General features: G+C 42.9%; 1 protein-coding gene across 40 annotated transcripts in view; it reads left to right on the top strand.

Annotated features, from left to right (window-relative positions):
• Positions 1-27,334, top strand: part of Rbfox2 (RNA binding fox-1 homolog 2) — a 243,672-nt gene that overhangs the window by 123,775 nt on the left and 92,563 nt on the right. The window lies entirely within an intron of this gene.

Raw genomic sequence — 27,334 nt, 5'->3', positions numbered from 1 at the left:
TGAGCATAGGGAATTCTTGAAGGGTTTTCAGCACAGTAGCACATAGCATTCCTGAAACTGCTTTCTTAAAATTGGGGTTTGTGGCAAGGATGCTTTGAAGAAAGATGAGTACCATGGAGACCTTTTCCTTTGAACTCACATGGAGAGGAAAAAGGGTTGGAGATGAGGGGCTGGCAGTGATGATGCATTTCAGCTAGCTGAGCATCTTCTGTAGAAATGCTACTAGTGGCAGGCTTCTGATTCAACAAGAAAGCTGTTTCTGTGATTGTTCTAATGTGTCCTTTTACCTTAGGAATATTTGCCGTGTTTCAAACTCGTATGTAGTACTCTGTTGTTACATATAACAATTTATAAATTAGAGAAGAAACCAAGTCCATAGAGACTCAGTTTTGGATTAAACTGTTTGGAGGACTAAAGCAGCATTGAAGTTACATGGGCGCAGCCCCTCGGTCACTCCCGGTGCTCACACACGCTCCTCCACTTTCTTGGGTTTGAAAATATGAATTGTTTTTAAAATCCATACTATTCCTGTCTGAACACACACTGCACATGAGCTGCCACTGCTTTCCACATGCTTCTGGCATTCATCACTTCTGTTAGGGAAGAGAACACAGGCTGCCTAGAATACAGGCCTAGCGTAGGCTAGGCACTTACAAACACTGCATGAAGGCTGATTAGATATTACAGGCATAACAAACTGTCAATGGCCACCTGAAATGCTGTGTTGTATTCCACTGACTGAAGCCTTTTTGCTCTTCACTGCTGTGTGTCTGAAAGCCTGTGGGGTTTGCTTACTTACTTGACTTTAGACCATTCAGAAGTAAACAGAATTAAGCCTGGATGTTCGTTATTTAAAATAAATGTATTATTTTTCATGAGTATGAAATGAACTACTTCATAGGTAGCAGTTTTAACAAGGTTCGTACATTCCTGAAAATCAGTCCCAGTGGCTGTGACTCCATTGTGCATCACATCCCAAGCTGGTTACATCTGATCGCTGCTTCAGTCATTAGTCTGCTCTGTTGACCTTAAGTCATATGGTCTTTAGGCTTTTGTCTTACATCTACTCTGGGTGCAGTTACTTCCCAGTACTGTTTTAAAATGCTATTCTTCACGGAAGTTGAAAGAAAAAAAAAACATTTATTTTTGTGTGTGTTTGTGTGTCAGAGGACAGAGTTGGTTCCCGCCATGTGGATTCAGAGATTGAATTCAGGTTGTATGGCTTGGTGATAAGTGCCTTTACCCTGTGCTACCTCATCAGTCCAGAAAAGCAGATATCTAACTAAAGATTCTTAAAGTTTTATTTTGTTTAGTGTAGTTATAGTTACTGCTATAAAAATGTTTTGGGTTAGGATGAGCTGAAAGTCTCCCTAAGGGAGAGGTGTTGGCAGAATATAGGTTGGGGGAGGGGATAGCAGTTGCTACTGTGTGTTCTTCCTGTTAGGTCTCATTATTTGTAGATGTTTATTTTTAATTTTATTTTATCAAATATCAAAATAAATTTTCTGAATTCATTGAAAATTAAAGTCATTCTGTATCCATTGCCAGGGAAAATGTCAAAATTGTTAAGACAGTTGAGAATATTGTGGAATAGAAATTGTGGACAGTTGGAATAGAAATTGCCAGATGCTTCCTAGAGATGAAATAATCAGATCACCTATTTGCACAACTGTTACCTTCTTCTTGCATGAGGAAGCAAGATTCAAATCTAAGCTGAGTATGGTGCCTGTACTCCCACTCAGAAGGCAAGCTGAAGGCCAAGATATGCCTCGTGACAGGACTCATCTTTTAAAAAGATTCTGGCCTAGTCCTGATAATTGATGGGTCGCATCTGGAACGTGTGGTGCGATGCTTGCGCACATTCATGCCCGTGTAGACCGACCATACCTCGTAGCTTTGCAGGACTAGACCGTAGCAGTAAATGTGGGTGTGGAGACCAGCTTTGCTCTTTAGAGCTCGTCCTTCCAGTGCTTTCTCTTTGGGTCCATCTTTTGGGGGAACAACTTGCTGTCTTATAAGTAGTCCCATGGAATAGCCCATGTGGTAAGGAGCTGGTGATCAGGGCTCATGGCCGGGTCACTGTCAACACATGGATGGCAGCTCTGGGAACACCCGAGCCTGAGCATCCCACTGACCCAGTTGGGCCTCTCGTTCACATCGAGTGTGAGATGATGCTGTTGCTTTAAGCCACTGTGTCTGGAGGGATTTGTCAAACAGAAATGTGGGCTATGGATTTTAGTAGCAAAAAGGGGTACCTTACAGCGTAAGTCTAAAATACAGGCGTGGTTCCAAGACCAGGTGGTGAACTTTAAGGTTATTGTAACTTGAAAGGATTTCTAAAATTTAAGGTTTTGAGGAGATTGCCACAAGAGCTATCAGGGACGAAATTGGAGGACCTTACTATGCAGTGGCAGAGTTTAGCAGTACTGTCAGTTGTGGGTTTGTGCACAGAGCTGGGAGTTAGAACTAAGGCGGCAGCCAAGCCAAGCACTGAGGAAGATGCCTGCTCTTGTTTTACTGCTATAGAAAGATGGTGGGAGGGAGTGAGATGAGGGGAGGACTTGACTGCTCAACACACCAGACAGCAGAGTATGATGCTTTTGAAACTTCTGTGCCTTTCTAGATGGTAAATGGTAGTAATTTCTAGGCACATGTTCTAGCCAATGGCAGTTAAAAGGAGAAGATGGTCTGAAGAGAAAGCCTACAACTGTGAAACCTTTCAGCAAGGCCTCACACAGATCAAAGGTATTAGCAAGGGCTGATGGCCATTTTCGCAGGAGCTGCCTTTTCTCTGATGCTGAGTAGTTTGCTGGACACCAGCAAGTCTGAGACAGGAGAGAAGAAACTGTTTGCAGGAGAAGAGGCTGTGGATGCGCCTGTGTTTCTGGCAGGAAGCAGGCTGAGAAAACGCCTTAGCTGTTAGCACACGCCACTTTTCACGAAGATGGAATGACTCAGAGGATGGAACTGAGTGTTCAGACAATGGAAGTGAGAGCCATGGAGAGCTTTTCCCTGCCCCGAGACTGAGCCAAGGGCCTTTAAGTTCTGCCCAGATGTATTTTGGGATCAGTGGGGACCAGAGGCTCCTTTGTGCCTGCCATTCCCTGTCCCTTTCTCGAGAAAGCATTCTGCCCATTGATTTCAGAGAGGGTGCTGCAGTCTGCACCAGAACACCACACTTGGCTATTAGATCAGCCCTAGGCATGGGGGCGAGAGAGAGCTCCCTGTGGTGTTAGAGCACGTGTGAAAAGCTGAAACAGTGCGCACAGGATCTCCTGTTCCCCGCTAAGGCCTGCCTGTGCATTGTCTTGGAGCCAGCCGCACTGCCTTTCCTCGAGATTCCGAGCTTCCAGTCTGCATACAGTATGCCACTCTCTCACCTGTTACTGCACACGCCTCCCGCCCTCTTAGTTCTAACAGCAACTGTGGATTTGCTTTGCCTTTGAATCGAATGCAGTAGGGCTGCTTTCATGCCCTGAAACCACACAGTCAGGTTTGTTTCTCTTACCCTTTTACTGAAATGCCTCTTTCAACATGGCCAGCAGCCTGCCAGCTAGCAAATCTGTTGGTCAGATCCTATCATTTTTGTGCCCCATCTCCCTCCTCAGCCCCTTGATGAGCTTTTCTGGATATTTACTGTCCTGGTTATTTGTGAAGTTTATCATTCTCAGTTTCAGGCTTATAATGCCCTAGGCCAAGCCCTTGCTTTTCTCTGTCATTAGTCTCTCCATTCATGGCTTTAGCAAATAGTTAAAAGGAAAATATTTTTTAAAATGATTAACACCTGAATCTAATGAGCCCTTAATTTTTGTTTAATTTTTTCTGCTTTATGACTGATTAGAAGTAAAAATAAAAGGAATAATGAAATGATTGAGCTGGCGAGATTGTGCAGACTTGAAGTTGTGAAACTTGCAGGCTGGGGTGGGGGTGGGGGTTACAAGGTTAGAGCTTGGACTGCATAGCAGGACCCTGTGCATGCTTCTCCCTCCCTCCCCAGATACATACACACACACACACACACACACACACACACACACACACGAATGCACACAAGCACAGAGTGGGATATCCTTTTTTTCTTGTATATTTCATGTATGTCGCCTATACAGTCTACGAATCACATTTGAGCCCTTCTCCCCCGTTTTTCTTTTCTGGGGTGGGATGGAAATCAAGGCTTCATGTTCTCACCAACTACATCTCTTGTCTTTATTCTGTATTTTTTTTTCTTTTTTTCAGAGCTGGGGACCGAACCCAGGGCCTTGTGCTTGCTAGGCAAGCGCTCTACCACTGAGCTAAATCCCCAACCCCTTTATTCTGTATTTTTAACTCCTTTGCAGTATTTCCTGTTTTCTTTTTCTTTTTGTTTTCTGTTTTCCGAGAGCTGCTGCTGCTTTGCTCGTGGGCCCATTTCCTAGTGTATGAGAAACTGTCTTATTTGTGAAACTCTACTCAGACGCACTCTCTGCCTTAATACACTCTTACTGTAGACTATTGCATGAGCTACCCGCCAGCCATTCTTTTTGCAGTTGTGGTTCTGGATACCTTACCCATTTGTCTGTCGTCCCTTCTTTAGTTTTGTGGTAGTATCAGGTCACTTTTTTTATATGTATTTATGATATGTATATGTGTGTATTAAAGACAGGGTCTCACATAGGAAGGACTAGGAAGGACAGTGTCAGATTCTTGATCCTCCTGTCTCCATCTCTTCAGTTTTGGGATTATTGGTGCCAGGATAGAGTATTCAGTGCCGGGGAGATCCCTGGTTTTCCTTTGGACAAAATTATTGAATCTCTTTGAAACCTATACAGTGTGCCTCATTTTTCATCTGTGAAGATGCATTAAGAAGCTGAAGTCCGGGGCTGGAGTGAAGGCTCAGCAGTTAGGACTACTTGTTCTTGCAGGAGAGAACACCCAGATTCAATTCCGATCAACCCCTTGGTGGCTTACAACCATTTCTAACAGCAGTTTCACAGGATCCCATTCCCGCCTCTGACTTACACCAACACTAAGCACACATAAGGTGCACATACATACATTTTGGCAAAACACTCACAAATAAAATGAATAAATCCAAATTTAAAAACAAAAGCTGCACCCTGTTGTGATAGTGCCACCTGAAGCAGGGTTCTGTTAAGCACAGCTAAAGTCAGTTCCTAGTTTTGGAATGGCCATAGGCTGTTCCCTATGTGCATGTCTCACCATACCAGTTCTGTCTTCACAGGGATCGAATGCTGATGGGGATACCCCCAGGAGGAAGGTTATTTTAGTTCACACTCTCACAGGGTTTAGACCATATTTCTTAGGACAGTGCCACATTGTAGCAGCAGGCATATATGTATGGTAAGGAGGACTTTACCTCTTTGTAGATAGGAAGAAGAGAGGAAGAGGGGTGCAGGAGCCCCCCTTTTCTTCCAAATAGGTCTGAGCTCTTAAGTTTCTAGAGACCCACATAATAGCACTACCATGAGCCTGGGGGGACATTTCATGTTCAAACCATAATCCTGCGTTTGTCACATTGAACTTCATGGGGAAGTTTTCTCTTAAAGATGTAATCAGATGAAAGAAGCTGGGTGTGGCCTTGAGGTCCTGAACTAAGTGATTTCATCCAGATCCCAAAGACACACTGTGTGCACACTTGCTGATTCTTAACTTTAGAAAAGTCAGCCGATACGATCCTCTAAAAATCATCAGTTTGAGGGAACGTGGTGGTTCATGCCTATAATCTTAGTACTTGGGAGCTGAGCCAGGAAGATTTCTATGAGTTTGAGGCTACATTGAGCTACAAAGTAAGCAACCAGCCATCCTGAGCTAGAAGTGTGACTCTTCACAGCCTTGAGATTTCACTCATAATTCAGTGTGTCCATCGCCACTGAGTTTAGAGTAGTGTTTTCTTTGCATCTTATGAGTTATTCAGTAGGATTTGTGAAATGTGTACTTTGTTATTTTTATTCTCTTCACTGCTGTGGGTGAATAGCCTAAAAAAATTAAATTTGTCAGTTTTCAGAAAAAGCTACACAACTCATAAAGACAGTCCTCAGACTTCAGAGTCCAAGTCCTCTCTTGAAAGGTGCCACAAAGCTTTGCAGTACAGTGAGGAAGCAGCAGCATCTGTTGGGAGGGGTGGGCTCACTTTGCAACGTTCTTCAGAGTCAGTGTGTGCTGTTGATCTGTTGTTCTGGTCTTTCCTTCAACACAGATGAGATCGGTTAAAGAAGTACAGAACAACGGAGAACCAGTGCAGGAAGAATAGATTCTTAAAATCTCAGAACAATAGGATGATCCAAAGAACAGTGTAGTAATTAAAGTCGTCAGGTTTTTAAAATAATTATTTTAGTTTTTCAGATCATAATATAATTACATCATTTCCTCTTACCCTTGTTTCCTTCCAACCCTCCTGTGTGCCCTCCCTGCTCTCTTTCAAATTCATGGCCTCTTTTTTTTTTCATTGTTGTTTCACACATACTCATGTGTGCATCCATTCTACTGCATACATACCACCTACTCAGTCAGTTGTGTGTGTGTGTGTGTGTGTGTGTGTGTGTGTGTGTGTGTGTGTTTTCAGGGCTGACAGTTGATGTGCTCTTCCCTGGGAAAGACTGTTTTCCCATTCTTGACAATTTCTTAGTTGTATGTAGTTCTTTGTCTATAGTAAAATAGAATCAGGCTGTAGAAGTCTTTTCAGGTTATTTTGGAATAGTTTTATTTTTTAATGTTATAAAATATAAATCCTCACAAATAAAACCCTCATTCCCCTAGAGAAAATAAGAAAACCCTATAGACTGATGATACACTAATAGAGTTGACTCCTGTGTGAATGCTGATGCTCTTAGGAGCGTGCCGCCTGGCCCACCTCTCTTGCTTATAGATAATGCTCACATGACATTTCTGTTTGTCATTAAGTTTATCATTTCCGAGAGAGAGAGAGAGAGAGAGAGAGAGAGAGAGAGTGTGTGTGTGTGTGTGTGTACGTACACATACGTACTTGCCAGCACAGAACACTGGTGGAGTTCAGAAGATAGCTTGCATGGATTCTAGGGACAGCATTCAGCAGACTTGCTTAGCAAGTGCTTTAAGTCATCTCCTAGTCCTGTGCCTTCTGGTCTTCACTTGCCTTCTACTGTACTCTGATGTGCCCATCACTTTCCTCCTCTCAGGTAATGACTTCTCTCAGCTCCTTGGACAATACAACACTGCAGTGACTGTGGTCTTCTCTCCGCTGTGCTGCTCCTACTGATTAGCAACTCCGTGGGCTTTACCTTTCAAAATCACATGGTTCTGAGCCTGTCACTACTGCCACCATTTCTGTCCTGATTCAGGGAACCATCCTCCTTTGCCTGGGTTATTGTTCCTGCCTCTTTGCTTGGTCTCCTCACTTCCAGCACTGAATAATTCATCCCAGTCATAGCATATGAAGTAGTCTTTTTAAAATGTAAATGTGATTATGCTTAGAACTCACTGATGTGTGTCACTCAGAGCAAAAGCCATAGACACTGCTGAGGTCTGGTATGGATGACCCTGGCTACCTCTGCCTTTCCTTCTGTCCTCCATCTCTCCCCATTTCTCACTTTTCCAGTTGTGTTGACCTTGCTGTCTTCTCCTCGGCCTTGCCCTTCTTGCATGTGCCTTACTTTCTCAGTGTTTTCAGAGCTCTGCTCAAATATGGGCCTTCCGATAAGTCCCTTTACAGCCTTCAAAATCTCCATAACACACAATTGTCTTCTAAATATAGTAAAAATGTCTTGAAAGGGAAACAAACAGACAAAAACAAAAAGAAATTCCTACTCATCAGGTCCTATGGAGATCTTGTTTGTGTGTTTGTTTTGTTGTTGGTAGTGGTATGTTTTTCAAGATAAGGTGTCTCTGTGTAGCCCTGGCTGACCTGGAACTCGCTCTGTAGACCTGACTGGCCTGGGATTCAGAGATCTCCCTGCCTCTGCTGAGATTAAAGGTGTGTACCACCACAACCTTGCTCTGTCTTATAGACGTGTGTGTGTCTGTCTGTCTGTCTGTCTGTCTGTCTGTCTGTCTGTCCCCGTGTGTGTCTGACCGTCCCTTTCTTTTACAAAGAGATATTAAATGGTGGTTGAGTTTTCTTTGTTCTGTGACTGGTGGCTCAGCCTGTAGGCCACACCTGCTTCGGGTTGGTGTATTCTGTCTGAATGGTGTTTGACAAACCATTGTACTTTCTTGACTATAAAGTTGCAACAATAGCGTAGAAGACAGGCAACTGTCAGAACAGAAAGTTCTCAAAGGACGCCTGGTATGCAGGAGATGCCAATACTGTGCTAGACTGTGCTAGTTACCATACTTGATACTTTTGTGGCCCCAACCAGCTGTGGGTTGTCAGCTGTGCTTCTGTGCAGCAGGACTGAGCAGGCTCTCTACCACCCGTTTTCTTCCCTCTTCAGGGGTACCCTAGTGTGTTAGGTCCCTTCCTCTGCTTTCTTCCTCCACCTTTCCCGTGCCCCCCTATCTTACCATCTCTCCTTCCACTCCACCCCCGCCCCCATCTCTCCCATGCCACCCTCTTACCGCCTCTCCACTCCAGCTCTTTGGTAAGGCTTACCTGACCTCTCCATTCTCTTCGGAATCTGGCTGTTTTGCTTTTCTTGCCTCTCTTCGCTTTGTTTCATGTGTAAAATGAAGTAAACCCCCCACCCCCATAATTTGATTGCCTGGAATTGTATTTGTATATTTAAAAATGGAAATGTTATAGGTATCCAAACAAAGGTAAAATTAATTTTTTTTAAATAGAGTAGAAAAATCCCCAAACTTAACCTAAAGGCTGTGCCGGCACTAGAGCCCTTGGAGCACCCCACTCCTTCCTCTGCTCGCCGCACTCTTACTCCCATAGCAGGTGATTGACTTAGTCTGCTACCACCTGGGTGAATGTGGAATAATATCCTGTGTACCACATGAGCACTGCCGGAAGCTTCCTGCTTGCTTGCCCAATTGATTGATTGATTAATTGTTCTGAGACAGGGTTTCTGAGTCTTATGTTCAGCTGATATATCAGCTCAAGGGTCTCAAAGCTTCCCTCTCCCTCACTTTATTGTATCTGTAGTTCTTATGGTCCAGTCTCTAGATGTATATGGGTGTGTGAGTTTGAGCTTTTTCTCCCAGTGATCGAATGTAACCACTATTCTGGACCACTGAAGTGAAAGTGTGCTTTTAGACTGTGATCGATTTTGTGAATTTTAGACATTATTGAACATCGGAAGTGAACACCTTTCAACATGTGCTTTATTTTGAGGGCTAAATGGTCTTTATCTGTAAGGTAAGCCACACTGTTACCTATTGTCAAAGTATCACAAGAACAATTTTTCATTGCTCCTTGGTATTTTTATGTGTATGAGTACTTTATCTCAAAGTATATCTGTATACAAAGTATGTGCCCACTGCCCTGGGAGGCCATAAGAGAGCATCAAAAAAAGAATACCCTTGGCAGGGAAGGGAGAGGCAAAGATTAAAACAGAGACTGAAGGAACACCCATTCAGAGCCTGCCCCACATGTGGCCCATACATATACAGCCACCCAATTAGACAAGATGGATGAAACAAAGAAGTGCAGACCGACAGGAGCCGGATGTAGATCGCTCCTGAGAGACACAGCCAGAATACAGCAAATACAGAGGCGAATGCCAGCAGCAAACCACTGAACTGAGAATAGGTCCCCCGTTGAAGGAATCAGAGAAAGAACTGGAAGAGCTTGAAGGGGCTCGAGACCGCATATGTACAACAATGCCAAGCAACCAGAGCTTCCAGGGACTAAGCCACTACCTAAATACTATACATGGACTGACCCTGGACTCTGACCCCATAGGTAGCAATGAATATCCTAGTAAGAGCACCAGTGGAAGGGGAAGCCCTGGGTCCTGTTAAGACTGAACCCCCAGTTAACTAGACTATGGGGGGAGGGCGGCAATGGGGGGAGGGTTGGGAGGGGAACACCCATAAGGAAGGGGAGGGGGGAGGGGGATGTTTGCCTGGAAACCGGGAAAGGGAATAACACTTGAAATGTATATAAGAAATACTCAAGTTAATTAAAAAAAAAAAGATATTTTTATCATTACAAAAAAAAAAAAAAAAAAAAAAAGAGAGCATCAAATGCCCTGGAACTGGAGTTTACAGGTGGTCGTGAGGCCATATGGGTACCAGGAACTGACCCAGGTCCTCTAGAAGATCAGCTTGTTAAATTAAGCACTCTCTTGACTGCTGAGCCATCTCTCCAGCACTCTGCTCCATTTCTTGATGGATGGGTGTGTGTGTCCATATACTTTGATTTAATGGTAATTTATAATTTTCAGTAACATTCATTTTCCTTTGAAATGCTAAGATTAGCTTCTTTCATATAAGAAGCAAAATTTTAAATCTATAATACTTTTTAAAAATTATATTGTAATTGCACAATAAAGCTCTATTTTAATTACTTCTCTCTTGTCTTGGACAAAATACCTGACAAATTAAGGAAGGGTTTCTTTTGGCTCATTGTTCAGGGCTAAAGGCCATGGTGGAGGGAAAGTGTGGGAGGAGTGTGAGGCAGCAGTCACATTGGGGCCACAGGGGAAGAACTGACAGTCAATGCTGGATGCCAGCCCAGGGGACAGAGTTGCCCACAGTAAAAGTGGATACTTTCACCTCACTTAACCCAGCTGAGCAGTGTGTTCACAGCTGTGCCCAGAGTTGTCTCTGATTCCAGGGCCTGTCCACTGCAGTACCAGCATTTGACTTGTATGTCTGCAGTCTCTTTAAAATATATTAGGAAGATCACTGAAGCTAATGAAAACCTCACCTTTGTTTTGCCAACGAAATGTAAGTTTTAAAATATGAAGAGATAGGAAGGGGTCAGCAAAATAAACAGGTCAGAAAAATAAAGACTTTTCCAACATAGTAAAATTTCATTCTGTATGATATGAATGTATGGAGAGAGAGAGAGAGAACGAGAGAACGCTATACATACAACCAGAGGAAGAGAAGGGAGACAGTGTCTCGTCCCATCCTACTGTGAGCAGTTGTTTAGGAACTAAGTAAAAGATGTACTATTTTTAAAGCTGCATATGTTTTAACAGTTCATTAGTTGAGTGAAGGTACTGGGCTTCTGCTGTGCTATTAAAGAATTTGTGTAAAATCCTCCCGTATGCATACCTGTGACCCCAGCACTTAGGATTCAGGATTACACAGGAAGACACAGGTATGAAGCAAGCCTGGCCAGTCTTTGAAAGTTCAAGACTATTCTGGGCTATAGAGTGAACCACTGTCCCAGACAGATATAGGTACATTGTCTAGATTTTTGCTAAAACTAAACGTGGCTAGTAGCCCTCTGGTAACATTTTTATTCTTGTAAACAGGAAAAAGAGGGTAAGGCATATGTTTGTATTTTAAGTTAAAACTTCACCTTTTTGAATGCTTCAGGGCTTACTGTCTTAACCTACTAGGACTAACGTAAAAAAGTTACCACAGACTAGTAACCCAACAGAAGCTCAACCTCAGGAAGAACAATCTACTGGCATGGTTTACTTTATTCCAAGGTTTTTCTCGTTGTTTATAGGTTTTTGCCATTTACCTTTTGGGCCCATTTCTTATGATGCTTTTGCTCTGAAGAGACACCATGACCAAGACAACCCTTTAAAAGGACATTTAATTGGGACTGGCTACAGTTTTAGAGGTTTAGACCAACATTTCCGTGGTGGGAAGCATGGCAATCGTGCAGGCAGATAGGGTGCTGGAGGAGCTGAGTTCTACACCTTGATCTGCAGACAGCAGAAGGGACTGTGCTCCACTGCGTGTAGCTTGAGCACACAGGACCATAAGGCCCACCCCCACAGTGACACACTTCCTTCAACAAGACCACACTCAGAATCGTGCCACTCCAAATGGGCCAAACATTCAAACACATGAGCCTATGGAGGCCATTCCTATTCAGACTACCTCAGCTCACACCCCTTCTTCATGTGAATGGGGTGGCCAGGAAAACACAAACAGTTCATAACACTTTTAATTCACAAAGAAATGGAATTTGTTGGTTACATGGCTATAATATAATCCTAGTACCTGCGACGCTAAAGCAGTCTACTCCTTTAGTCCTTTAGTCTAGCCCCTTACACTTACTTTAAATGAGATTGTTTTTAGTTGTAGCACAAACTTTGTTTTCTTGTTACTTGCTGACTGCCTTTACTAAATACATTTTCTTGCACCATTGTTCCCAGATGATGTTCAGAGGTTGCTGGAGATGCTGGTGTTTATACACACTTTACTGAGGCATTTCATCCTCCTCCTCCTCCTCTTCCTCCTCATCCTCTTCTTCTTCCTCCTTCCTCCTCCTCCTTTTCCTCTTCTTCCTCCTCCCTCATCTTATTCCTCTTCCTCCTCTTCCTCCTCTTCTTTTTTCTCCTCTTCTTCCTCTTCCTCTTCTTCTTTCCTCCTTCCTCCTCCTCCTTCTTTTTGAGAATTACACCATTTCCCCCTTTTCTCTCTCCAAATCTTCCCATATGCCCCTCCTTGTTCTCTTTCAAATTCATGGTCTCTTATTTTCATTACTTTTGCATACATATGTGGGTGTGTATCTGTAGCTTTTTTTTTTAAAAAAGATTTATTTATTTATTTATTTATTTATTTATTTATTTATTTATTTATTTAAGGCATATGAGTACACTGTCGCTGTCTTCAGACACACCAGAAGAGGGCATCAGATCTCATTACAGATGGTTGTGAGCCACCATGTGGTTGCTGGGAATTGAACTCAGGACCTCTGGAAGAGCAGTCAGTGCTCCTTACCATTGAGCCATCTCTCTAGCCCGTATCTATAGTCTTAAGAACATAAATATATAAATAGTACATAACTGTAACATGCTCTGTTTGTAGACCGTGTGTGTGTGTGTGTGTGTATGTATGTATGTATGTATGTTTTCAGGGCTGACCAATTGGTGTTTTCTTCCCTGGGAAAGACTGTTTCTCCTGCTCTCAGCATTCCTCAGTTACCGGGAATTCTCTGGGTAGGGCTGAGGCCTCATAGGCACCACCTACCACACATACTGAACTTTTTAAAGAAGGAACAGCCCAGATGAGGCTAGCTTGATCCATAAGACTTGCACATTTGGATCTTAGCTTCTCTCTGTGGAAGACCTGTCTGTCTTCAGTTTCTCCTTTGACTAGCATTTATTTCGCTCTCACAACTCTCGCCCCACAGTCTCATCTTTCCTGTTCCTGTTGCAGTTAGAAGCCACTCTCGGTGGGAAGAGCACTTTCCCTTCTGGACTCGTACAGTTGCCTGCTTTTACCATCTCTGGTGTTCACGTCTTTTGTTTTTCTACCCTGGCTACCTAGTACACAGTATTCGGAGAAAGCCAGTTATATTTTGGAGTGTGGCCTTAGAAACTGTTCACTGCCCAAGCTGTTCCCCTTTATTCATCCACTGCCCCCAGGTAATTATCACAATTGAATTTACTGACCTTTTGGAATCTCTTTCAAGGGCGGCAGCCAACGTGCCAGCTCCTCCAGGAGACTTTGGAGGGAAGCCAGCTCCGTGAAGTAAGAATGTGTAAGCCTTTAACAGGAGCAGTTTCAAAAGTATGGAAGCAATAAAGGATGCCTAGTAATGTTGTCCCTTAGCATTGAAAGGGTTAAAAACATTGAGCTTTTTTTTTTTAAATTTTATGTTCTGTATAGTTGTGTCAAAGTATTGGTAAGTGCACTAGATTCATATTTAAAACTCAGTTTTGTGGGTTGGGGATTTAGCTCAGTGGTAGTGCGCTTGCCGAGGAAGCGCAAGGCCCTGGGTTCGGTCCCCAGCTCCGGAAAAAAAAGAACCAAAAAAAAAAAAACAAACAAACAAAAAAAAAAAACTCAGTTTTGCACATAAAGTTAAATACAATTTGTTAATTCTTGCATGCTATCACTAAACAAGCCCTAGAACTTAAATCACTAGATGTCAGAATCTAAATAATACCCCACTGCTTTGAGGGAGGAATGAGAAAGTTTTTTTTGTTTTTTTTTTGTTTCGTTTTGTTTTGTTTTTTACCTTTATAGAAAAAGACATATGCTCTGTGAATCTGGCTTTGTATCCTACCTACACTGGCGGACGTCTTCTCACAAAATAACTGATATTCACAGCGAGGTCCTAATGTTTTCAGCACAGTTCAGTTAACCTAAAAGTCCTTGGATGTTCTTTTTTCTTTGCTGTTTTTTATTGTTGTTTGTTGAAAGTGTCTTTATTATTAGAGTCACAGACATGATTCTAAAATGCCTGCCGTAGCGTGAACATGTCCTGTTATCACTAATCTCTAGTCAGTGGCATAGGGGCAGCCCCTGAGACCACAGTGTCACTCCTGGCAGGCAGCGATTGCTCACTTAAATAATATCCTGCTAACAAAAGCTTGTTTATTACCCAGCTGGGCTATGACTAGCCTCTTCCACGCGGTTGTTTCTCATGTAGCCCAGCAGCTGTTTTCTGGTAGCCTGACTCTTCATATGGGCTACTGTTCTGCACCTTGCCACACCAACCTATTGTATGTTTAGAACCAAGGTCCCAGAACGGAACGAGAGGGTCATGGAGACCAGAATCTTGAAGGCGACACTCCTATTCTACAGTTCAGAAATGAAGGGGAAATGGTGGCACATTCTTTTAACGTAAATGCTGAGGCGGGCAGATCTCTGAATTCAAGGTCAGCCAGATATACAGAGTGAAACCCTGCCTGTAAGAAGAGGTTTAAACCTGCAGGTCACAGTCAGAAAATAGCTGGTACGTGCTGTTGTAGGCCGCTGGAAGTCTCAGAAGATGAAGTGGGTATTATGAAACGAGGCCTTTCAGTGTGGCTAAGAAACACTGGTTTAGAGGCTTTCATTTTCTCAGACTAAAAGAATTTCAATTTTGGTAAGTCTGCAGTAGAAACATGTCATTAGAACTTGTTTTGACTCCAAGATATGGGGTAACACAAAATATAGGCGCGGCCCAGGGGTGATGCAGCCCTAACCCACATTTTCACATGGAGATCGCAAGCCAGATTAGTTCAAACTGTTAGCCACCCAGCTCTCTGGGGGTGGGGAGCATCTTGGTAGGGGTGTCTCTGATTAGACACTGGCAGTTGGAGTGTGTCTCCCCAGTTTGTCCCTACCTTGAAAGAAGGCTAGGGTTTAGATCTTGGGCCTAGCCATTAATAATTAATGTGAACAGAGGCAACTGTTCTAAATGAGACTAGAAGCTTTTTTATCAAAGGGAGCCATTGGGAATGGTAGGACTAGGAAGCAGACTTTGGAAGAGTTAACCAAACTAGAATTACTACTCAGTGTATGGCAAATTAAAAATATAGCGTTTGATGCCCCCCTTTAATCCCTGCACCCAGGGGGTATAAGATGGATTCTGTGACTTCAAGGCCAACTTGGTCTAAGTAGTGAGTTCCAGGACAGCCATAGCTGTCTCAAAAAAATAAAATAAAAAGAATGTTTGAACAGAATGTGTCCTTGAATAAGGAATTACAAGCTTGTTAATTCCCTGGTCTATTGGTTTTTAAGCTATATTTGTGGTCTTGACATTCAATGAAAGCTCTGGATGGAAAGGTCCTCAGAATGTGCTATACATTTCAGTGTCCTCCCTGGTTTTAGGGGATCACATGTAGAGTCCCCAATTCTTTTAAAGTCACAAATTCTTAAGTCACTTTGCCTAGATTTAGTGAAAATACAGCAATCCTGGTAGCCCAGGAAGTATTTGCAGGCTAAAAGATGATCAGCATTGCTTGGCATACAGATACGCTCAGAACAGAACGGTCTGTGTGCATGGGGACTACTCGTGGCAGGGTTTGAGGAATTTACCTTCTTTTCAAATCTGTTTAGTCAGTATAAGACGTGTTCTCTAATGGATAGACTAAGGAGCTTCGAGGACCATCCGCAGTACAGACTTCACTGTCAGTTTTCTTAATGACTTACCTTGCTGTAGAAAGGGAGGGAAAAGGAAACTACAAGTAAACAGAACAGTAGCAAACACAATGGCTCCAACTCCAAGGACTCCAACTCCAAGGACTCCAACTCCAAGGACACCAACTTGGCTGTGACACCAGAGCACTAGGAGCATAGCTCAGTGCTCCAGAGCTTCCCATTGGAGGAATCCCCACCCCCACCCCCGGCTTGGTAGTGTAGATGTAAGATGAGATTGCAGAGGCGGCTGTGAGGTCGGACGCTTAGGTACACTGTAGGCTTATGAGCTTGAACACCAGAGACTCAGCTTCTCCGTCCAGTGGGCTTCAGATACCATTTATTTTCTCTTACTTAGTGCACGCATCGTGCAGACCTACTCTGAGCCACTGTTGTAGTGCTGGGTGGTTGAGGTGCTGGTCATCACAGAGCTGCTTCTGTGCATTCTAGTGAAGATGGGATGTGTCCCACCCTGCTAAGACAAGTAGGCTGGGGTGACAGGAACAATATGGGGTAGCTACATCTGTGTATAGCCAAGACAAATAAATCATAGGCTAGTTCCTGAAGAGCAAATGGAAATTATTCCTTGCTGCCTCCATAAATATTTCAAAATTAAAGGAAGGGTTTTCATGCATTGTTTAGTTTGGAATAGTGAGTAACAGGGTTGAGGTGGTTGTTTATTGTTTTGTTTTTATTGTTGTTGTTTTTTGAGACATGGTTTCACCATGCACCTCTGGCTGTCCTGGAACTCAGTACTATGTCAGTACTATGTAGCCCAGGCAAGACTCTAGCTCACTGAGATCTGTCTGCCTCTGTCTCTGTCTCTGCCTTCTGAGCAATGAAATTAAAGGTGTTTGCTATCATGCCCCGGAATTACATACACATACACACACACACACACACACACACACACACACACACACACACACACGTCAGGGTGTCAGATTTTGGGATTACAGACAGTTGTGAACTGCCATGTGGGTGCTGGGAATTGAACCCAGGTCCTTTGGAAGAGCAGTAAGTGCTCTTGACTACTGAGCCATCTCTCCAGCCCTGTAACAGTTTTTGACAAGGCTCAGTGGTAGATCTTTTCCCAACACTGTCTCAAATGAGAATAACAAGCACTGTGGAATTAACGAAGACTCTTTAGGAAAATGCTGCATCTTACTCTTGGTCCTAAATTTTAACCAGAACCCCTCTATCTTAAATTCTCCTTTTAGTTTTAATTTTTTAGATAATTTAAAATTCAGTTTTAAAAAACTGGTTGGAGCTAGGCGTAGTGACACATATCTTTAGTCCCAGCACTTAGGTGTTCAGCCTGGTTTGTGTAGGAAGCTCTGGTCCATCCAAGTGGCTAAGTGAGATTCTGTCCCAACAGCTCAAAACCAGTTAAATCAAGCGTTATGTTGTCTTTGATGAAATGATCACTCTGAAAGGGAGTCTTCTGATAGTAGGATTTTGCCTTTAAGCTAGTAACAAACTGCACACAGAGTGTGTGCTATGGGTGAAAGCCAGGGCCTGGCACATACTAGGTAAGTGCTTTGCCACTGAGTCATATTCCTAACCCTAAACAAAAGTTTTAAGAAAAGTATTATTTTTAGTTGTGTCACACAGCTGCATATAGGTATGTATTACCTGGAAGTTCAGGTAATGTGAGCTACGTGGAATGGGTTTGAGAACCCAACTCAGGCCCTCAAAAGCTATACTATCAGTAAGTGCTCTTAACCACTGAGCCATCTCTCCCAACTGCCAGAGACATAGTTAAAACTCTGAAATTCTGATGATTAGTTGGCAGCATACCTATATTTTTTCCTTCAAAATACTTTTCAAAGACTTTTAATTAAATATATAATGAAACGTAGCAGTGGAGGAAGCCACCTGAGTTCAGGCACCCTTAGGAAGGCTGTAAAAGATCCCGTTGACAAGCTGTTTATGCAGGCTTGGGACCAGAGGGCTGTCAGATTTGCAGCTCCTGTGATTCTGGGTGTTTGTTGCTTCAGCCTCCATAATCTGAGGACTTTATAAGATTCTAAAAATTCTCAACAGGCACCTGAAAGTTGGATTATTTTCAGTTTTTGGATTGCCATTATTTGACAAATATCAAAAATGAACAGTAAACCAAAGGGTTCTTATGGGATCTGCATACTGATATGTTTGTATAATTGTATAGCCAGCGAACACAAAGAATGTAGTTTAGATTTCATAGAATGTTTTGTTAGCTCCATAGAAACACGTCATAAAGACCATTTGTGAAGTTTTGGGCGACATGAAACATAAAAGTGCAGACAGGTATACTCAACTTATTCTTGATCTCAGTGCTAAATAATTTTTTTATTAAATGTTTTGTTCTGAGATAATCCGTTGACCATGCTTGAAGTATCGTGTTGATGAAGTTTTGATAAGGGTAAATACTCATGGCCCATTGTATTCAAGATTATGAATATACCCATTGGCCCAAAAGGATTTTTCTTTATCCTTTGTCTTATTTGTTTTTACATCTTTTAAAAATCACCTGAAACTGAACTTTAAATTGTATCTGTGCAGAGTGTCTTGAAGGTTCCCAATAATTCTATATCTAAAAAGAGTCCAGCTCCTTAATTTTATTAGCATGTGAATCAGACATTAACTGTCATCAGACTGATAGACTATAGTCTAATTAGGGCTGGGTGGCTTTTAATCTGTTTTTTTTTAAATAGACATAAAGTGGCAGATATATGGTCTTCAAATACTTTCTTCCAACAGTGTTCTTAGCAATGACAGACTTTTCCTGTAATTGAACTTTGTGTGCATGTGTGGTGTGCGTGTGTGCACAGGCTGCATAAGTGCTTGTAGAAGCCATAGACAAACATTGGGTGCCTTCCTTGATCACTCTACCACATTTTTGAGACAGGGTCTTGCAATGAGCATGGAACTTGTTGGGTGACCTAGGCTAGCTGAGCTGTGAGCTCCAAGGACCACCTTTCTTTTTCAGTGCAGTCTCACCGACAGGAGCCACTGTCGGATAGCTCTTGGTATTGTCACCCAAGTCTTCCTGCTTACAGGCACTTTACTAGCTAAGTCATTTCCCCCACCCCTTGGTGAACCTTTATTTCAAATAATTATAAATTCTGTACAGTTTCCCAAAGTACAGAGAGCTCCTGTGGGCCCCACCTCTCCTGTGTCTCCAGCATCAGGACCCTGGCAGTGATGCCTTTGAGACACAGACTTTATCATCGTAGACTCCTCTGGTTGCTCATCTGCAGCCACGCCCTCTGCTCTGCTTGAGTGCCGTGCCTTGTCCCGAATCTTTTGTTCATTTCAGCAGCCTTTTTCCTGCTGGGTGCAATTTCCATGCTGTGCCAATGAGAGATAATAGAGTTCTTTCTGGGACTGAATTTTTAAACTCAGGGGAGACTCTGAAGAGTTTCGAGGTGTTGCAGGTGTCAATCACTTGTTTGTCTTTATCACTCGGTGGCCCTTCCATGGCATAGTGTACCAGTTTTTTAAGTGGTCGCATAGTAGTACACATCTTTGTTTCTGTTCTCTCTGTCTCCTGTTTCTTCCCCACCCCTTTCTCTCCTCGTCTGCTGTGAATAATGGTATTACAAACTTTTGTACATAGGTTTTTGTGTGACTATAAGCTTTTATTCTCTGGGTAGATGTTAAGAGTGAAGTTGTTGGATCATGTGGTAATTTAATGATTTTCTTTCTTTTAGAGGAAATATCTGAGGTGTTTCCAAAGCCCCAGTACTGTTTTCTATTCAGCAGTGGTATACGAGTGCTTCCATTGACCCAGGTTCCACATTTGGTATCCTTGCTCTTTTTAAGCCTTTCTGGTCGGTGCTATAGTTTTAATGGACATTTCCATGTTGGCTAAAGATGGCGAGCCCACCTCCATTTCTGTTTAACGGACTATGTATTTTTGGTGAGATGTCATTGTCCACACTAATCAGATGATACCCATTGTTGAATCTTCACAGTTCTTTTTTTTTTTAATATTCTTTTTTTTTGAAAAAGATTTATTTATTTATTATATATAAGTACACTGTAGCTGTCTTCAGACACACCAGAAGAGGGCACCAGATCTCATTACAGATGGTTGTGAGCCACCATGTGGTTGCTGGGAATTGAACTCATGACCTCTGGAAGAGCAGTCAGTGCTCTTAACCACTGAACCATCTGTCCAGCCCGAATCTTGACAGTTCTTATATAGTTTCAGATCTATGGTCCACAAATACTTTATTTCATTTTGTCAATTTTCTTGTTTCATGTTGCAGAACAAAAACATTTAGTTGTGATACAGATCAGTTTATTCTTCACTTATGGGTCATGTTTCTGGTGTCTCCCTTGTCCTCATCGTGGATATTTTCTGTCCCACTCCCATCCTTCTTAATAACGTCTCCAGGATAAATGTCTGTGACACCTCAGCAGACACCCTCTGGTGCATGGTGAGAGAGAGGCTGAGGCATAGCACCTAGCATCTGCTTGTTAGGTGGAGCAGTTTGGCTGCATTTCAGAAGTCTTGGGCTTTGCTTACTGCCCTTTTGTTAGCAAGGCAACACTTCGTCTATGCCCACAGCGTGCGCGCGCGCACACACACACACACACACACACACACACACACACACACACACACTGAAAACTGTGGATGCACCTTCTTCCTGGAAGCAGAAGTCAGTAGTTTTCTTTGCTAATTGAATACTGCCAAACAGAAAGGTACATAAATTAACATGTAGATATTCCAAGAGAAATAAGTAATGTTTGGAATTAACTCACAAGCAGATGAGTACAGAGGCCAACTTCGTGACACAAATGTTCCAAGAGAAATAAAGGGAACACACAGTATCATTCAGTAACCTTTGTATGTGTTTGGTTTTTTGTTTGTTTGTTTTTGTTTTTGTTTTTTTGGGTTTTTTTTTTTTTTTTTTGTTCTTTTTTCCGGAGCTGGGGACCGAACCCAGGGCCTTGCGCTTCCTAGGCAAGCGCTCTACCACTGAGCTAAATCCCCAACCCCGTATGTTTTTTTTAAACACTGAAAAATCATAAACATATTCAGCAAATACCCGTTTATCCACTTACACATCGTCAGAAGACCGTCATGTTGCCTTCCCTAGGATATTCTACAGAAACTTTTGTTGTTCGCTTTTGATTGGCAGCAAGTTTGACAGCCTGGTCCCATCCGAACTTGAGTGGCTACTTTTCATCCCGAGTGAGATGAGCAGTGAAGCCCTGCTTTCAGTGGGACAGGTCTGCCACACCCACTGACACCCATTGTCCTGCATGTTGTTGCTCATGGATATGCCATCAAGTGAGCCACTGCTACCTTCTGTACAGAGAGCACCGTCCTCGCAGAGGCTCACGGCTCCTGCAGCCTTCGGGGCATGGAAGTACCAGAACCCTTTGAGTCCTTTAAGAGTTTAGGTTTAGCCCCAGCCAGACACATCTTGCCTCTTAGTGCTCAGTACTTGAGAAGCAGAGGTAAGCAGATGGATCTCTGAGTTCAAGGACAGCCTGGTCTGTATAGAGGGAGCCTGTCTCAAAACAAACAACAAGTAACAATCAGAACACTGGTACATTTAGAAACCAAATACAGACCCATAGCCTTTACTTAAAACACTCAGGGCTACGGTCTAGGTGCTAGGGTGCTGTTTCTGAGTTTATATTTTAGATAGTCACACAGTGTCTGCATTGGTTCAACTCACATTTGTTGTTGAATGAATAATCTCTCCCCTACCACCTCACAAAAATGGAGAATGAAAAAGAAATTTCGTTCTAGACTTTTGGACTTTGGAAATAAGAAGGAGTTTTGGACCCTGAAGTACGCTCATTAGCAGGCTTCGCCACAGCAGAATCCCCTGTCCAGCCCTCAGTTCTCCTAACCCAGGAGGAGATGCAGCAGGCCTGAATGTGCCAACTGTGATTGTTTGCATTGTAAAAACAAAAGAAGCTATTGATTTAATCCTGTTACATGGTGTTGATCTTCAAAATCATTGGATTCATGCTAGGATTTGGGGTTTAATCCTGTAAGGATCAGACTTTCTCATCTTATTTATCCTAAGTCCCCTTTAATCTTATTAATTATGCCAGGCTATTTTCCCAAAGGGCTAGTACATGCATGGGTGTGTGTGGGTGTGTATATGCAAGTGTGTTGTGTCTGTGTGCACATAATGTATGCATGCATGTGGGGGGGTGTATACAACTGTTTTTCTAAGACAGCCACATTGTCCCTCTTTTTGTCTTTGAAAGAGAACTCAAGCTTTCTCATGAAGAGCTACAGAACCCTTCACAGGTCTCCATATTAGCATTGCTATTGTAAGCATGACGTCAGTTTTATATCCGTACACCTAGAATCAAAGTAGGTCTTGTCAAGTTTCTAGAGAGGGACTCTAATCTTAATCTTGGATTTCCTAAGAAGGCATATGGTACTTTGCTGAAGGGCGAGTGCGTGCGTGCGTGCGTGCGTGCGTGCGTGCGTGCGTGCGTGCGTGCGTGCGTGCGTGTGTGTGTAAATTTAGAGGCTCTTAGTGAGAAATACTAGTTGAATTAATTATATATGTGATACAATTCTCCTGTGATGGAACAGAAAACCAGTTCTTGACTTTTGACTTCATGCTAAAATTGTATTGAGTATGTTAGGAAGCAAAAATACACATTTAGTCTTGGGGCTTTGGTACTCACTTTGCAGACTATAACTAAATGGAACCTTATGCTCTCTAGTTCATTTTTTTTCTCTTTCTTTTCCAAAGGATATTATTATTGTCCACCCCAGCGAGCAAAATGACAAATTTTAAGCAGCTACAGTTATTATTATTTGGGAGGTAGGAAGTTTCATAATTGAGTCAGCAGTGCTATGACTGGCTCAAGAGCTACTGAGTGTGCTCCGTGGTGCAGGCCCTCAGGTCCTGGGTGGTTTGTACTCTGGTTATTATAGAGTACATCAGTGTCTGATTAACTAGCATGTCCCCATTATGCAGGGTTTTTTTTTTTTTTCCTTTAATTGGGAGCAGGCTGCCACAGTACCTGGGTGGAGGTCAGAGAACAATGTGCAGGAGATGGTTTCCACTTGTGGATCTGGGGGATGCGCCTCAGGGCAGGCTTGGTGGCAGGTGCCTTGACCCACAGAACCTAGTATGCGGTTTCCAGCAGGAATGTTGTAGGTAGAAAAACCCTAGCGGATATTCTTAGTTCTTACATGATTTAAGGGTTAAGGATATCTTATAATAATCTTAGGACTTAAGATTTCCATATATACAAAGCATGCCATAAGCAAATTGCCTGGGTGGGAGGCAAGAGAGCCTTTATTTATTTTTCAATGAATTGAGTCATTTCCCCTATCCCCTTTTAAAGACAGTATCTCACAAGGTAGCTAGTCTTTAGCTTGTGTTCCTCCCAAGAGTTAGAGTGACAGGCCAAGCTACTTACCTGCCTACAGTGTCATTTAGGCATCTCGGTATGAATGTTTACTTTGCTTGTTTATTTAAAAGGAAATTAAGGTTAAAAAAAAAGAGAGAGAGAGAGCTGAGTCTTTAGTGGATTCTCTAATGCTGACATTATGATTTTAAAAAGCAGAAAGAAGATTCTAATTATATAAATGAGGAAAAACTTAGGGTTAAAGGACCTCCTTTAGGTATGGGTAATTGTATGGGGGAGGGTGTTAGTTTCTAATCCTCTTTGGGGATGCTCTGTATCAGGCCTGCACAGAAACGTTCACTGGAGCAGCTCCTTTATCATAAAGGGAATTTTAATTTAAAAATGTTCTTGCATCATGAGCAGAGTAAGCGACAGACAGCTACACTGGGCATTTATCTCCTTCAAACCACATTACCAGTAATTGCTGCATTAAATCAAAGTCAGAAGAGATTACAGGTCTGAATAGAGCAAGGGGCTGGTGCCAACCTATGGGTTCCCACACTGCTCTGCTGCTGCTGTCAGCCCTGCCCCTCTCTCAGTGGTACTGAGAGCTGCCCTGGTGTCTGACTGTGCATATGCACCGTAGGGTGCAAAGTGATGAATGCAGTCTGGGAAGAGGCAGCCACACTTCCAACACCTTACAGTCCCTCTTTCTGTTAACTCTTTATAGTGGACTCAAGGGGGTGCTTCTAATTTATTTGGTACTACAGGTAAATACGAGGCATAAAAAGTCCTGTTTTCCTCTAAAGTCCCATGAAGGTAATATTCCCTCCTTCCTAAATTGTCAGAGATGATGCTGGGGCTCATCGCTGTGTGCTGGGCTTGTTTGTGCTTATGTGAGGTTCTTCTTCTTCTTCCAGAGGAAGAATCAGAGGCAGAGATGGTGCCTTACAAACATAAGGATGAGAGCCTGGCTTTACTATTTGACTCCATCTAGTCTGGCCTCACAGCCCCAGTCTCCAGCACACACTCCGGGGTAGACCATTCAGGAATTCTGCTGAGTGTGGGTCGGGGACACTCGAGGAAGAAAGATAGACTACCCCTCTTCCCAGGATCGGGGTAACAGGAAGTGTGTACAACAGAATGAAAAGGTCATGTGCAAGTGCAAAGGGAGGGGTCTGCCAGTGACACAGCCTTGGTAATTAGTAACTTCCAGAGCAGCCTGTCTTTTCTCCTCTGCTTACATTTGACATTTTCCCCTAATTTCCACCATATCCTCTATCTCATTCCAAGAGGACAGGTTGATGCTTTCCTATTTCCCTTTGCCAACCCTAAAAGCAGATAACTGACCTCCTAAAACCTCAGCACTGAGGAGGGTGAGAATTAAGTCTTCTATTGACAGTTGTGCTGAGATATAATTGATGCACAGTAAGTGGTATACGGCAGAGTCACAGTTCGTTAAGTTTTGAGAGATGCACACCCATGAAGTCACACCTGAGATAACAGATTACAGATCTTCAGAAGATTCTTCATGTGCTGATCATGTGATTCTTCATGACTTCCCTGCCAAGGACACTAGCAACTGAGCAGTGATTTGGTTTCCACCACTGTAGATCAGTTCACACTTTTAGAATTTGACAAAAATGTAGTCATACAGTAAAAAGCCCTGTTACCGGGCTTCTTGTCCCTGGCACCATGATTTCGAGGTTCATCGTGTACACACTAAAGGCATTCATTTCTGCTGCTGAGCCATGGTGTTCACTCGTGATTGCGGCAGTTGCTAAGCTTTGTCCCCTGGTGGGTGTTTGCGTTTGCACCCTAGGGTTCTTGTACAGGTGTGTATATGAATATAGTTCCCATTTCCCTTGGGTAAATTATTAATACTAGCAAGTAGACTGGGTAGGCTTTATGAAAGGTATATGTGATATTTTAAGACGTTACTAAGTACTGACTCTAGATCAGTTGTACAACTTTTTAAAAATGTATTTTGTTTTTAAGCCTGTGGTGGTTTGAATATGCTTGGCCCAGGGAATGACACTATTAGGAGGTGTGGTCTTGTTGAAGGAAGTGTGCACTATGGGTGTGGGCTTTAAGACTCTTGTCCTAGCTGCCTGGAAGCCAGTCTTCTCTTGTTTGCCTTTAGGACAAGATGTAGAACTCTGAGCTCTTCCTGTACCACACCTGCCTGGCTCGTACCTTGATATTAATGGGCTGAAATTCTGAATCTATAAGCCAGCCATAATTAAATGTTGGCCTTTATAAGAGTTGCCTTGGCTATGGTGTTTGTTCACAGCAGTAAAACCCTAAGACAAAGCCCTTTATCAAATACATAGAAGTGGTACCTTTTGGGCTAGTGAGATGGCTCAGCAGTTAAGAGCACTGACTGTTCTTCCAGAGGTCCTGAGTTCAATTCCCAGTACGGTGGCTCACAACCATCTGTAATGGGATCTAATGCCCTTTTCTGGTGTGTCTGACAGCTACAGTGTGCTCATATAAATAAAATAAAAAAGAAAGAAAGAAATGGTACCTTTAAATTGTGGTTTGTTTTCCTCTCACAGTGTCCATTGGTGAGGAAAAGTTTTTAGTGTAGTCTGATTTGTTGGTTTGTTCTTTTTTTTTAAATTTATTTATTTTATGTATGTATAAATACACTGTAGCTGTCTTCGGACACACCAGAAGAAGGCATCGGATCCCCCGTTACAGATGGTTGTGAGCCACCATGTGGTTGCTGGGATTTGAACTCAGGACCTCTGGAAGAGCAGTCAGTGCTCCTAACTGCTGAGCCATCTCTCTAGCACCTGGTTTGTTCTTTTAAGGCTTGTTTTTAACCTGTGTGGTGTTAGAGATCAAACCTTGGGCCTGGACCATGTTAAACATGCACTGAGCAACACCCACAGACTATGTCATAGCTCTAAAGTCTTGCTTAGTTCAAGGAATTTTACTCCTGAAGTTTATACTTTCATGTTTTGTGTTTTAGGCTTGTGGTCAATTTTGTGTATAGTACAAGTGTGTACATCAGTTCATTGTTACCACGTGTGATTGTGCTGATGTCCAGTTCCAGATATTCTGATACTTTTTTATCGCCAAATTGTCTTTATACCTCTAGATGTGTTTCTGGATCTCTGTTCCTCACCCCCACCCCCACATCAGTATACTCATTCCTGTAGGGATCTGAATATTATAGAGTCTAGTAGTCTGAGGAAAGTGGTCTGTATCATGATGTCCAGAGGGAAGTTAATTCTAATCCCTGCCTGTATAGAAGACATGGGTAGCTCAGGACAGTGGGAGAAATGTGCTGTGCAATGACTCTGTGCTTGGGATAGGAAGTCAACTCAAGCGAGATCATGGGTGTGATCAGAATGCCAGCCACACTTTTATAGACATCAACAAGCCTATTGTAAAATTACCATGGAAGCACCAAGGATTTGGAATAGTTAGAATAACTTGAAGAGGAAGAAAGGCTTATTTTCGCTTACAGTGCCAGAGGTTTCAGTCCACGGCCCGTGGCTCCGTTGCTTCTGGCCTGTGAGAGGTAGAAAGCTATGGTAGAGAGCTAGTACGGGAATAAAGCAGTCCACGTTGTAGGGGATGAGAGGGAGATGGGGTGCAGGGATAAGACACAGTTACAAGGACACACTCCTCTGGTCTGTTTCCTCAGAGAGGCACTGGTGCACAGTACCATCCTATTCTAAAAGGGAGGGATAAGACAGTAACAAGAAAAGATTAGACAGAATCAAGACTCTGTCGGGAGGATGAACATTGAATCCTGTAGCCTCTGCCTGGCATCTTGGCCATGTGCTTTTTGTGATACAAGATCAGAAAGGCAGGCAACCCTGTCCCGTCAGCATGGCTACCTCAAGACTCCTCTCTTGGGCTGGCTATCCTTAACTGCTTTTTCCTTTGGGAAGGATTTCATATTCCTAGTCATCTTTTATCTTGTGGGACTCCATTATATCTACTCCTTCCCTCTCATAGCTTCATATACCATCCTCTTAGGGGCTGGAGTCCTATGGAGACGCCAACCCTGTCACACATTTAGTGCCCCCACCCCCGGCTTTCTGTTATAATCTTGATAGAGGACTTTATGACCCCAGAACTCTTT

This window comes from Rattus norvegicus, chromosome 7 (assembly GCF_036323735.1).
Source record: "Rattus norvegicus strain BN/NHsdMcwi chromosome 7, GRCr8, whole genome shotgun sequence".
Taxonomy (NCBI): Eukaryota; Metazoa; Chordata; class Mammalia; order Rodentia; family Muridae; genus Rattus; species Rattus norvegicus.
The sequence above is the reverse complement of the archived record's forward strand: the minus strand, read 5'-3'. Positions and strand labels throughout refer to the sequence as shown.